Raw genomic sequence first — 15,030 nt, 5'->3', positions numbered from 1 at the left:
TTTAATTGAAAGAATCATGTGCACTGCTCAACCACCAAAGACAACCACCAAATCTCTCACCACAACACACACATAACTTAGAGATTAATGTACAGAGCTCGTAACAATTCCTCCAGACACAACAACACTATAGTTCCTACAACAAATCCCCTTGGAGGAAGTTCCTGTCCCTTACACACCCTGGAGATCAATCTGTCCTTCACAACAGATGTAAGCTATCCCACAATCCCCTGCGGGAGGACGTCGGGTGGACTGTACATCGATCCTACAGTATGTGAAAAGCAGAGGGATGGAGCGAGGTGAGCACAGCTTTGGGGAGAACAAACGGGCTCTGGGACACTGAGGAAGACCGGAATAAACAGGGGAGGGCTTGGAATGATTAAGAACCCATTTCTATTATTCAGACCAGGACCCCTCCACAAAAATAAGTCTTGGAGATGACTTCATTTCGCCTCACTGTTAAGGGGTCGGTCATGAGCATTCCAAGAACAATTTCTGCCACGTATTAGTAGCTTGTGTTCAAGTAGGAGCTGTCCCTGATTAAATATCCCCCTCTTTCACATCTCTTAATGCTAAGGACAATTTGGCTAATCTTCTTGATTAAACAGCATGTTCATATTACATCAGGCAATCAAGTTAATCAAGCTACTGGAATACTCCGAGCATGTGCTTAATCCTCTGTGATGTTATTTAACTAGCTGACAGTTGTATTAGCATAAACAAGCGTCAGTGTAGTCTGCACTCCGAGCCAATAAAATGCCCTAGAACGGCTCTCATCATCACTACGTGTTTAACACCCAAATGAGGCAGCAGTCAGTCCAACACCAAGACGGCAGATGACCAACGCCCCGTCTCAATGAAGGAGTGGAGCGGAGAGAAAGAAGGAAGAGAAAGAGAGGAGTAGGTGAGGTGACACTTTCTGCTCCTCTGACAGACATGTTGTTGGTCCTATGGGCAGGTCAAAGGAAGTAGCGGAAACCAATAAAAACAGGAGACTGCCATCTGGACACCTGGTCTGTTTGACCTGTGGCCACCAGCCACCGCCCCTACACCACCACAGACCATAAATGTGTATCAATGGAGACAACCCTGTGTGTCGACCACTCCGCTGTGTCAAAATAAAACTTCTCAACAATGGGCACACATGGCAACAGACAGTTGTTTTTTTCTAAAGGCTCAAAAAACAAAAAGAACAACAACAAGAAACACCACCAGTGGACATTCTAGAGTGGTGGGAGTATTATTTACTTAACACATCATAGTACTGTCACTGTTAGAACACACACCTACACGCACACTGGCTATAAAATGGCTGATTAGTCACCGATGCCTAAGAGAGAGGGATATGGTACCACAGCTGAGAAATTAGACTGTATAGAATCATTGATCTTCATTTTAATGTATTCTCTCGACCTAAATATGCCAACTACAAGCACATAAAAAAATAGAACAGCTCTTTAGAGATGATATTTTCTTTCAGAACATGTGAGCCTAAAAATGGCACAGAATGTTTTATAATAAACGAATACAAATCCAGACACTCGTTCACCCGGATGAAACATATAGACCTGAAAAAGAAGCACGTACATTACAGTGCTCTGGTGGTTCTCCTTTTTCTCCCTCACGCCACAGAATCTCACCCTGCTGAAGAAGTACAATATGGTACTTGGTCGTCATGGCAACTATCAGTGCACCACGGAATGTGCTCCTGGTTGCGCGAGGGCGTCTCTCTCTTTCTTTCCATCTCTCTCCAGCTCTAGCCCTTTCGCACAGCCTCTCAAGACCTCATTCTTTGTCTTTCTTCCACTGGTGGACTATAATTACTGCTGGATCCCACCACTGACACCATTATGACAGTAAATCTCTACAAGGCACATGGCTGGAAAATGTTGTTCATCAAACATGTCTGTTCAGAGGTTTCTCAAGCAGTACAGCCACTAACAATGACATTCTTTATAACTGAATAGCGTTGGATCCTTACTAGGACTGACACTTAATGTTCCCCCCTAGAACAGAAGAGACACACACATGAACACACATTTATACTAGAGTGCGCTGTTAACCCCTCCTGGAGAGAGATGTAGACAGTGGCCATTAAAAAGGTCAGACTGGCTGCAGGGTGCTGGAGACTGACGGGGGTTAGAGGTGGGGGGTAATTTCAGCAACAGGAATTTTAACAGGAGAGCAGGGGAGATGGATGGATTTATGACTAACAGGTTATCCCTGTTTGAATGACCCCTGTTGCATTCATCTGCCAAGGAAAACACAGTTACAGTGGTCCAGAGAACACACTGCAGACTGGAACTAGCTTGTTCTGGGCAGTTTAGGCCAAGCTTGGGTCACTGCAAGAAACCTCAGAAATGGCAATCTAGTGCATTGACAGAACCCATCCTCGTGAGCTGCCCAACATTGCGCTAACTAGTGACTGGCCATGTCTGTAGTAAAGGGAGTTGGACAGCGGAGGGTCACAACAAATCCAAACAATAACAGCAGTAGCGTCTCATCAGCTCAGATGTTAAAGTCATTCCACTCTGGGATACAAGACCCATGGGGACCCCTCGTAAACATCCCAAAGTACCTTGGTCCCCGCCTCCTCCATCTCCCAGCAAGCTCTACTCTAACCAGGCGTGGTTCCCGTAAGAGACACCGTTCATTATTTGTTTGTGTTTACGGCAGAAAAAGAAAAGATCAGTTAGGTTGAGGAAACCTCATGCCTCCTCTCTCAGCAGCTGTAATGCGCAAAGGTCTCAAAACAGGAGAGGCGATAGCAATTGGCTAAGTGGTTTTTGAGTGATGGCATATTAACCAATGACTGATATATCATATGATAGCTGGCAGAGGTGGTCAGGCTTCAACCCCAACATTTGAATGGCAAATCCCTTGGAAAGTAGACCCCTCCTTCCAATGCCAGTAGTGACTAAGCCTTTTGAAACAGCATGTGAAAAACGCTTAAGTTGCACTGAAATAGAACACCCCACCACACAGCAGTGCATTTAATAGCTACAGAACGCTGACTGACGCTAGGAACCCTTAATCTAATAATTTTATTATCATTCCAATGGCACTGACACATTGTTTCCAACTCCTCTGGAGTAGGTTCCTAATGCTTAGAAATCATTACTGTTCTTCTACAAATCACAACTGTCTTGTAACGCAACTGAATAAAAAAAAAAAATTTTTTTTATTGAAAATAAAATGCCATCATAGGCAGCAGTTTGAGTGGCGGGTCATCTTAACAACACATACTGAACTTGTTGGCAGGTCACCCATTGTTTGGATTACAGTTTTGGTGGAGAGTCTGAGTTGATATTCTATTTTTAAGACAGACAGACGCAGACCTATAGGGGAGGTAAGATCACAATGCCCGTAAGCACTATGCTCCGAAAGTACATGTCCGAAAATAAGTCAGCAAGCTGGTTTGAGTTAGTGGAGCTGCACAGAGTGGAGTGACTTCGGAGGTTCTGGGGGTGGGTGGTGGTGGTGGAAGAGTGGCAAGGCTGGGAGATGAATGAGATGGGTCTATCTGTATGGAGATCCAGGAATAAATACCCTCAACATATGCTGGAGACAGTATTAAAAACAGTTGTGGAGACAGTAACTTGAGCAATTAAACAATTAAATGCTGCACTTCCTGTGCCAGCAAGAGTCAACAAACCACCTATCATTTGTTTATAGTCATCTGTGTTACAGTTAAACTTTGTACTCAATATCTCACAAATGAACTGAAATTACATAAAACCTCAGTTCAATACAATATTCTTCCTTCTCTAGAGACACTATCCAAATGTACCTCTCTCTCTCTGAACACCATTTATGCTGTGATCTCCCTCCATTTGTGTCTCCACATGTCCAACTAAATCTCCCTTAATCGAGAGGGATGACATCGCAGCCATGCCTCTGGTCCATCTCCATCTCTCATCGTGACACACAAAGGCATTTCAATGGATCAAATGTAATGAGCTGACAGAGGCGATAATGACGGAGGTCAAATATATGTCATTATCACAGGGTTTATTACAGACGGATGCCATGCCTTATCATCCACACCCTCCTGATACCTTGCTCTGGTGAGGGGAGGAACGAGGCCTACAAACTACAGAACACAGTGAGCGGTTATTAGTCAAACGTGCTGTCAATCATTGAGTATTACTATGGATCGTCTAATGGAGTCAGGTGGGGAGAGAGAGAAAGAAGAGCTTTGCATGTGCTGCGATGGACAATGAGCCAGCGATTGTCCATTTCTTCCCTCTATTCTCACCTCCTTCTCTGTCCATTTCTTGTCCATCACTTCCTCCAGTGTGGCCTGTCTCAATGCGAGGCAGCTCTGAGGTGTGCCCATGGGACAAACAGCAGATATCCAACAACAATCTCTGTAGTAACGAGGCAGCATGACCGACTCCTGCTGCCATAGCGTCGCCTACACAACCCTGTTCCCGGCACCGCTGCAAACACCTTTGTCGCGAACACCTCACCCCTGTGCGGACACATGTCTTCCTCATTGATGCGGTGCAATCCATGATAGGTAAGAGTGTTGTACCCCCACAATGAGCGCAAAAGCAGCTCTTGCTAAAATGGGTCTGTATAGTTCCAGTAGTCTGATGTAAAATGAGCTGGGCTGCTTTGTCCTGGTTATTTTTTCCTACATTGGAGCTGGGACGGGACAGTGGAGGGGGGAGGCGAGGCCTGCGCTGGCGGTTTGGTTGTTCTGTAAGGCTTCAGAGAATACCACTGGCTGAGACTTCAACAGAAACCATAAGGAGTCTGAAAGGGTTGGAGTCCAAACACCACAGAGCAAGGGAAGAAAGGAAGGAGAGAGAGAGGGAGGTGGGCCAGCGAGAAACCACCAAACTCATTCAGCGACCTCAGCAATGCTCTCTGCCTTTCTTTATGAAAAGGTGCTGTTAAAGTTGGTAGAAACGTCACACACACATGCACATACGCGCTCTCTCACTCAGACAGATCAGGTCCTGACAGACCGAAGGGGTCAGGCTTACCGGAACAGTGCATATCCAGGTCAGTATTCTTGGCACAGGGAGAGGTTAATGTAGGGAGGCAAAGCTACAATTCTGGAATGGGAGAACCCCCCCCCCCCTACAAGCATACACATACATTCACAGAGAAAGGCAGACAGAAAAAGGGCAGGGAGCCACAGATAGGAGGAGAGAGGGAACCACTAACCAGACAGCAAAAGAGAGAGAGGGCTGGCTTGTGAAGAGGAGGCCCAGAGCACAGATGGTAATGCTTATGGGAAGTGTGTCAACCCAGGCTGTGCAGGGGGAGGGTAGTTACTCTGTTGTTAGTCACGGGGACGGAAAAACGAGGGGCCCAGGGTCATCACCCCTTTAACCTTGCTTCCCCGAGAGCTGTCTGCAGCGGACAAGGGGGTGTCGGAGTCAGGGTGGTTCATGTGTCACTGCTTCTAAGAGATGGCCAATCTGTCATCCCTGCATGTCTGGTAGGGTCAGTGCATGGCCTTGTCTTGTTTATGCAACAAGATACCATACCTGCTGTTTGTTAGCTTTACCAAGACATCTATATCCAGCCACAACAGCTGCACTTACAGTAAGCACTGGGTGTCGTCTGATAGAGTTTGCGTATGTGTTCAAGTTAACACACAAAACATAAGTACGGTAACTATAAATGTTGTTGCAACAAGTCTAGAGACAACACTTGAAAACAAGTATAAAATTAGTAGGAACAGACACAGAATTCAAACAAAAATATGTTGTTTCTCTGCCGCAGGGAGGGGATAACAAAGGGAGTAATTAGGAAACATGAAACTCAAAGTGAAAAGTTTAAGACATTTTAGTGGCAATTCAAGCATGCATTCCATTAATTGTGGTTTGAAAAACAAAAGCAACCAACTAAAGCATGTCTGTGTTTTTGACATGTGAAAAGAAAGGGGAATGCCCACAAACTGTTAAGAATAGATGCTCCCTGAGTTTTAATGTAGCAGTATTCTGACCACAGCAGGTTTTTGTCCGGCTTTCACAATGTGAGAACAGTGGGAATATTTATAGATGGGACAAGTGATTACAAAGTGAGTCCTTCCACGGTTTGTTTCTTGACAAGCAGATGTGAAGACTGAGTTCACCAGGCAGCTTTTGGAGATGCCAGCCAGTGCACCAAATCGTGGCCTACTATGTGGAGCTGGAGAGAGTTGAGAGACCTAGAAGAGAATCACACTCTGGGCTGTGGGGAAGCTGTTTCAGACGAGAGTGTCATTTGGAGCGAGAGCCAAGTCTTTATGACAAACACAGCTTTCTAAGAAAATGTTTAAATGGATGAGGGAATAAAACAGACAGGAATATCAGCTAATGGTCAAACCCGCTCTCCTTTAAGCTTCCAGTGGGCAACAGTTAGGAGACATCATCCTCTCCAGAATGATACAAGACAGAAGTATTCCAGCTGTGCTATTGCAGTCCTTTCTTCTCTCTTTTTAAAGTAACTGTCCAGCGTTTCCAGATTTCTATGAACTATGACCTATAATAATTCATTACAATGAGTGAAATAATTAAAACATTTAGTAAGGAAAACTAGGTTTGTTAAAAAGCAGCTTTCTGTGTTGGAAGGGTGTGGGTGTACCCCAACAACAGAACAGTGTGGGCGTATAATGGTCAACAAAAATATTAATACGAGTAGATCGCAGATTGGCCAGCTAATCCTCCTCTATGAGGAAATAGTGAGCATTTTTGTAACTGTCTGTTTGAGATACAAGTTTGAGGTGGGGTTTTTCTAATGTTTAGATTAGAAAAAAATAATACCATGCATTTTGTTTTACCCAAATTTAGAACCAGCTTTAAATCATACAGATTCTGTTGAATGATGTTAAATGCTCTTTGGGAATTTTCAAAGCTAAAGATATACAACTACCACCTGAATAAAGAACAGTATCATCTGCATAAAAATGAACATCCGCTGTTTCACTAAGATCCCCAATGTTGTTGATATACAAAATGAACAACAGTGGGCCCAAAATAGAACCTTACGGAACACCTGAGCACACCTCTATGGACTCAGATTTACAACCATCCGCTACTAAACATTGGTTTACAAATTACCTATCAAATCGTACACAATCTAGAGCATGACCAGAAATTCCACAACATTTTAACCTTTGCACTAACACAGCATGGTCCACGGTGTCAAATGCCTTCAACAAATCAATAAAGACAGACACGCAATGTAACTTCTTGTCAAGAGCACAGTGGATGTCATTTAAAACCTTCAATGTTGCTGAAACAGTGCTGTGGTCAGATCTAAAAACCCAATTGCATTCCATTTAAGATCTTGTTTTCTGCAGTACCTTCAGTACCTTTGACAGTACAGACAATTTTGATATGGGTCGATAGTTGTCAAGTAGCAAAGGATCTCCACCTTTCAGGAGAGGCAGTACAAAAGCAGATTTCCATAATTTGGGGATTTCCTTAACATCAAGTGTAAGGTTAAAAATACATGTTAAGGGGGAGCAATGATGCCTGCAGCTAGGTGTAGGAAGCGAGGTCTAGTTCATCAGGGACAGGGCAAACTTTTTTCCATCAATTTCTTTCAGGGCTTTACGCACTTCTGAAACAGAGAAGGATGAAAAGGAGAACCTGGTGAAGGAGTGCACATGGGTGTCAGGTAAATTCATAGGGGGCTCGATTATACCTTTGACCTTTTCAAATAAACTGCCTGCATCTAAAAAATGCTGATTCAAGGCTTTCAGAATGGAGGTTCTCTCAGTTACAAATCTGTGTGTCTACCAACAATTGTGTGTATACCAACAATTTTGTGTCTTTTTTGCACTCCAAACCTTTCACTACTTGCGAAAATGTGGATGGATTATTAAATTAGTAAGTAGATTTCAAGTAGTGGTCTGTCTGCTTTCAATTTACAGATCATAGCCACACCCATATTTCAAAGACGTTTAAAAGCCATCCAATCGTCTGCCGAACCAGTCCCTCTTGCTTTAGCCCACATAGCATTTAGTTCCCTTATGATTTTAGTAAGATCCTTAGTAAACCAAGGGTTCTCCTTATTCCTGCATTTTTTAAAAAGGGGCCTACTGCATACATCCTGGAATGTGTTGTGGAAGTAAGAAAAGGCTAGTTCAACATCAGGGATTCATTCCATTCTATTCCATTTAATGCTTGATACATCATGTAAAAAACCTTGAAAATCAAACCGCTTCCAGTTTCCTTTCTTAATGACGTGTTGAGATTTCTTTGGAATTTTACCATCTCTCACACAGGCAAAAGCACAGTGATCACTTATGTCATTTGCAAAAATAGCAGAAGCATTAAAATGACGAGTATTGGTTAAGATCAAATCAATCAAAAAGAGGATTTCAGAAGATACTTTATATTCAACCTCGTTACACTGTTGACAATCTGAGTGAGATGATGGGTAGTGCATAGAATGTAGAGTTGATCAGAGCTAGATGTTAACCTGTCCTGATTCAGATCACCCATCAGGACAAACTCAGAATAGACAATCTGTGATAACGATTTGAAAATACAATCCAGAGAGCCAACAGTAGAAGATGGTATATAACAACAAGATACAACAATATCTAAAGATGAGCCAAGTTTTAGGTTCAAAGACAGCTATTCAAATTGCTGAGGTTTAGAAACTTTTACGTATACAGCGACACCACCACCCTTAGATTTACGATTTGTATGAAAAACATTGTAACCATTTATGTCAATATTTTTGTCTGTAATAGATTTTTTGAGCCAGGTTTCATAAAGAATAAATACATCAGGGTCGGCAGTTTCTATCCATATATTGTCAAAATCAAGTTTCGGCAGAAGACTTCTTACATTCATATGCAAAAACTTCAGGCCACTCTGACTACTTAATTTGGAAGGGGTAAGAATGTCAGGACCTGGATTAGATTGCAGATTTCCAGACAATAGAAGAAGCAAGATAATGGCAGTTCTAGATCGAGGGTTACAACATTTGGATTGACAGACAGTACTTGAAGGAGAATCCAGAGTCACCAGTCTTTTTAAAGACACATATTTCAGGAGAAGTGTGAAGTCCAGAGACATGGTTAAGTACCAAGAGAACAGTCCTGACATGTAAGAGCCCCATTTCTCCCATATTGTTTGGGAGAAATGTGCATAGTTCTCGCGTGCATTGCCGGAGCAAGCGTCGGGTTTCTCACCATACTCAAAGGAGAAACAGTCATATATTTCCTCATTCACAGAGTCAAGGGCTCTAAAAGTAAATTGGCAACATTGTAAAAGCCAAGGGTAGACAACAGCAAAATGAACAAGAGCAACATGTTTGTTTATTGCCCTAAGAGTCACTAATCAAATAGTCCAACCACAGAGCAATAAAAAGTCAGCGATGTATGCGTATGATGTAGGCGAGCAAAGCTCCGGAGAGAGAGTGGCGAGGACACCTGTACCAGAATGAGAGGGACAGACCAGGGCAGGCGGGGAGCAAACAAGCAGAGAGATCAGTTCTCTGGCCAATAGCATAGATGAAAACAAAGATTCGAAGAGTTAACATTATTTGGGTAAACAGTGCATTTGTAAAATATTCCGACCCCTCGACTTTTTCCCAAAAGAATTCACTACTGCCTTATTCTAAAATGGATTAAATACATTTTTCCCTTATCAATCTACACATAATACCCCATAATGACAAAGCAAAAACTGATTTTTAAATTTTTTTTTTGCAATTCTATTACATGTATTCAGACCCTTTGCTATGAGAATCAACATTTATCTCTGGTGCAACTGGTTTCCATTGATCATCCTTGAGATATTTCTACAACTTGGACAGAGTCCATCTGTGGTAAATTCAATTGATTGGACATGATTTGGAAAGGCCCTGCCAAGCCGCACTGCTTCTTGACACTGCTCTCTTAACCTGGAAGCCAGCCGCACCAACGTGTCGGGGGAAACACTGTACAACTGGTGACCTAAGTCAGTGTGCATGCGCCCAGGAGTCTCTAGAGCGCGATGGGAGAAGGACATCCTGGCCGGCCAAATCCTCCCACAAGGACGACGCTGAGCCAATTGTGCTCCACCTCATGGGTCTCACAGTCGCGGATGGCTGCGACACAGCCCAGGATCGAACCTGCGTCTATAGTAACACCTCTAGCACTGTGATGCAGTGCCTTAAACCGCAGCGTCACTCGCGAGGCTCCGAATGCACTGTAAGCTAACAGAATATTAACTTTTAAAAGTGAGATTTTCACTGGACAATTACTTTAAGACATGTAGAGGGTACGAATCCCTGAAAAGTGACAGCGGTTGATCAGTGAACTCTGGAGTTTGACTGGAACTCTGCTCTCGGGTATATAACATTTCTCAAACCGTCTGTCTGCTGGGACGAGCTGTCATTCGTTACATGGGAGAACACCGCAATATGATTTACCCCCGCCCCCCCCCCGGGCAGGACTTCAAAGTGTTCAGAGCTCATATACTTCCATCATCCTTAGGCCAGAAAAAAGACTGAAATCTGGCATGAGAGCTACAGTAGTTGTCTGGGCAAGAGTAGCCACGCTCCTCAAAAGCTAACAAAGTGTGCTGTTTCAAGGTCCCTTGCTTGAGTTTAGCTGGAGTTCAACTCCTTCCAGGGGTTTAAGGAGAGGTTCTGTGAGGTAAACGTTGCCAGAAAACTGATTGCAGCTTGAAGAGACAACATAGTCCTGTCATGTAAAAACACTACTCTTGATACCTCCCCTCGCTTTAGAACCAACCAATGTGTTTACTGACTGTGAAAAGGGTTACTTGTTTTCCAAGGAAGTGTCATTCTAGGATTAAAATCGTTCCTCAGGTTAGAACAGCATGGAGACGGCTTCCTGGTGGATTGGCACATGCCTCCATGCTCCACTCTAACCAACACATTTCAAGGTGACAAATCCGGTCTGTCATCTTTGCTCTCTCCTAGCTTGTTTAATACTCCCAATATAAAATATTTAGTGTCTATTCTCTGCAATAGCACTACCTCATTATGGCTGAAGAGCTGAACAAACACAAAAAAGGAGATCTGAGTGCCAGATGTTACATTTCTATTTACATGGTGAGATATTTAGAGACAGAGAATTGGGTTAAGAACCACTTTCTGGCATGCAACAACAACTTACATAAGCCCACCGAACAGTGAATACACTGGTGCAGAGCACAAAGAGTTGAACCAGTCACATCGCCGGCACTACTACAAAAACCACTGCTAACAATTCTACGTCCTTGTTCTCTCCTGGCTATTCCTCATTGGATGGAGATGCTAACTCCGAGAGAGAACCTCCCCATCGCCCCAGAACGCCAAAGGACACACCTTCCATTAAAGCTTATGCTTACAGTTCCCTTTGGTCTCCCCCTGGAGCACTCAAAGGAAGCCAATGAGAGGAAAGGAGGAGAGTGTAGGTTAGCGGATGGGGGCAATACGAGGGGAATTAATAAGATGGTGTAAGTGCATCATGGGCGTAGAAAATCCCTCCAGGGACAGATGACATTTCTCTGCGGCAGCACTTTCCAGGAAGAGAAGGGGCTTTACAATACCCTCCTCTACAGGGGGCTGGGCTGTCACTATGATGGATTCACAAATCCTGCTAACGAGATTACAGAGTAAGAAAATATGTTTGTGAGCAAGCGGTCTGCACAGCACCCACAGGCCGGCCGAGTAGTGTGTCACGTGTGCAATCGTGCGTGTGCAGCACTCGTTTGTGTGTGAGAGTAGGATATTCCTTATATGTGACTTCTATAGTCAAGACATAGTTGAGAGATAGATTAAAAAGCCAGTGTCTCTGAATAAATGTCAGTGTAAGTACATGTAGCCCAGCACATACTTTATCATATGTCATGCATCTCTTCAATATAGCTGGAAGAGCGTGGGTTGAATCCATAATACACCCTAGGAGTAAGAGTCTTGTCTTGATCTTTCATTAACAGGAACTGGTGGGGTTGAATAGATTTCACAATTAGAACCTGCCATCTGCACTGGGCTACAGGATCAAATTAGCCACGAGACATGCTGAACGCCAAACCCAATGTCTTGAATCCTAAGAAACAACACTATGACAAAAACAAAGCACTTCATAAAAGCAGACGTGATGCTACTGTACCGCAAAAGCATCTCCACTTCTTTGATCTAGCATTGCTCATTCACAATGGCAGATGGGGGAAAGAAATGGCGGTGGTAGCCAGCAAATCTATCACAATCCCATCTACACACACCTCCGCTGTCACAGGCTGACCCTTCATCTCCGAGAGGCCTGGGAAGTGAGCCGCAGTAACACACGCCCCACATTACTGAGCCATTACTCGTGAGGTGGCTACGAGGTGAAGCCTCCCGCATTGGGTCATCCATCAGGCTAGTTGACTGTGAGGGTCACCGCCATATTGTGTACTGGACTGTGCAACGCCATAATGGCCTCCGTAAATACAGTAGAAACACGATCACTAGCATACATGCTACAGTACGAGAGCAGCGCTAACAAGCGAGTAGTCACTAGCGCCTGCTCGGTGATAGATGGCAAGTGCAGACGATTAGTCCAATGCTATTGTTGAGGTTATTATCCAATTAGCTGGCATGCTTAGTTGGGTTGACGTACAAGAGCAATTTTCACCAGCACAAGACATTCAGCGGGAATAGCTCTGGTAGGTCATATTACAAAAACAATAACAGGTCATATTGAACAGCCCTGGCTAGTACAATGAGAGTCATCATTTATGGGGTATTGCAGGGCTATGTAAACAGAACACAACAATAAGAAATGGATGCTGTGACAATGACATAGACGCTCACTTAAATAGCAATAATGTTTACAGGAAACAAAGAGGAAGAAAATGATGGAAAATGGGGCAAACCTATTGACTTTTATGATTGGGCATGAATAGCACACTGTATGACTTCAATAGGACTTTAGAGGCCTTTTCCTATGGTTTTCTATCGCCAATAGGGTTCCTGGGAATGCAAGAGTAAAAAGTGTCAAGTTTAAATACCAGAATATCTACTGTACTGTGCATTTTACAGATTTAGTTTCTACAGTGATAAGACTAATTGAAGACTACGAAACCCTTATCGACCAAAGCAATAAGGTGTAAAATGGAAAACAGGCAATACTCCAAAACACTCTGAAATACAGTGTTAGACTGCTGAAAAAGATTACAGATGACATTGCGATAAGACCCCAGTTAGGTATGTCCTCCACAGTGGCAAAATGACCAACACTAGCTAGGTTTCCATCCAATAGGTGACAGATTTTCATGCAAATATTCTAAACTCTGCATTAAAAACAATATGCACATTTTCCCACCAGAGATGTTTCCATCAGAATTGACTTGTTGCAGATAAAATGCTGTGCGTGATGACGTAGCACACATAAAAATAACTCTTGCAGTTAAATTCCCATGTACCCAATAGAAAATACAAGTTAAATGGGTTTTAATTGCATTTTATACTCTACTGATGTGTTTCCTAAAATGTGTTATATAGCGAATGTTCCCACTCTGGTTTTGGCAAGTGGGCTCTAGCCATCAGCTTGCAGATACAGTGCGGGTATAGCCTACAGGATGAGATTATTATGGACCAAAGAGATTGATTATTTTTATTTGTCAAACGGTAGCCAAGCATCGATGATCATGTCACCAGAACAAGACCCTCAATATTTATTGGAAAGAAGCATCAAGCTCATCACCTTGCACTTTCACCACCCTGTCAAGTTCATCATAACTTAATTAATCTGGAGCCTAATAAACTGCCGAGTCGTAGTGGGAAGAATACAACATATCATCCCGTGAATCCAAGTTTACTTCGATATGATGGTTGTCATATAAAAATATATTTAAACCTCCATTTCTCACATAATTTACTGACACAAAAAGATCCCAGTTTGTCTAGCGTATTTTGGAAAGTTTACCGACATTTATTTTCACGACATGTACTTTACTTGCATAAAAAGGTTGGACGTAAACCTGCTTACTGTCTGCATTATGTTCTGTCTGAGCATTAGACTTTAATAAAAGAGCCCATTTCTTTCTTATTAAACCTCCTTTGAGACAGTCTTCTTTACATTTGACCGTGGCCATCTGGTCAGTCCATTGCTGCCAGTAGTATGTGTCACTGTTGATACATCTGAGATGATATGGAGTAGTGGTGGAGATGGTGTAGCGTGATTAGTCTCCCTAACGAGGACTGACTGTTCGTTTACGTGTGTGAAAGAGTGACAGCTGCCCGTGTCCCTGAGGGTGCCACTGACTTCCTTCCTCCGCGTGGGTTCTTCTTATGCAAGCTGTTTCCTTGACGACCGAGAGGTGCCTCAGAGTGTGTCCCGAGTTGCCATGGTCGCCCACACCGGTTCTCATTGGCTTTGGCTTGGCTATAGGATTTCCCAGGGGAATACACCTGTGGGTTGAGGTGGTGGCTTCTCTGAATGTCTATTGGCTACAGTATATTATCTTGCAAAGGCCCAGACACAAGTATGATTTCTTTAAAACACACACTTACACACAGTCAGAGAAATATACATACATAAGACATGCAACAAACATGCAATTATAACATAGTCAAATAAAAATCACAGCATCTCCTCACACACTGCCTTCCAGAGTAAGAGATAGATAGAACTAGAAGATAAAAGCAGACTTATTGGAAGGGTTCTCACCATTTAACTAAATCCTTCCCTCAGTAATGCTTGAGAAAATAAAACCCACATTTCTTACGTTCTGCATGAATTGTTGACAAGCAACCCCGGGAGAGGAGGATAATCAACTTTCCATTCAAACCAATCCTCAGCTCTGAGCAGCGTCTTTCCTCTGCTCTCAAACTGAAGCCTAATGCTGTGTCCCTTCACAGATGACGTGTGAAGTAGACACAGAGGGAGTGAATGAGAGAGAGGGAGAGTAGAGCATGTTTAATGGCAGTCACCTGACAGGAGAGGCGAGGGAGGAAGTGAGGCAGTAGCATCCCTCCAATCACGTCATACCCCCCAGGCTCCCCCAGCCGGTGATGGAGGGAAAGGTGGGGGGGTAGAAAGGAACTCGTCCTCTAAACATTCCTTTATTTCCAGAGCCTGCTGTCATTAGTGTG

General features: G+C 43.4%; 1 protein-coding gene across 4 annotated transcripts in view; it reads right to left on the bottom strand.

The window, feature by feature from the left end:
• LOC112225753 (protein TANC2) overlaps positions 1-15,030 on the bottom strand; it is a 145,353-nt gene that overhangs the window by 30,395 nt on the left and 99,928 nt on the right. The gene's annotated exons all lie outside the window — the stretch shown is intronic.

The sequence above is a fragment of the Oncorhynchus tshawytscha genome, linkage group LG27, assembly GCF_018296145.1.
Source record: "Oncorhynchus tshawytscha isolate Ot180627B linkage group LG27, Otsh_v2.0, whole genome shotgun sequence".
NCBI classification, from domain to species: Eukaryota; Metazoa; Chordata; class Actinopteri; order Salmoniformes; family Salmonidae; genus Oncorhynchus; species Oncorhynchus tshawytscha.
Note: the sequence above shows the minus strand (reverse complement) of the source record. Positions and strands in the feature narration are given on the sequence as shown.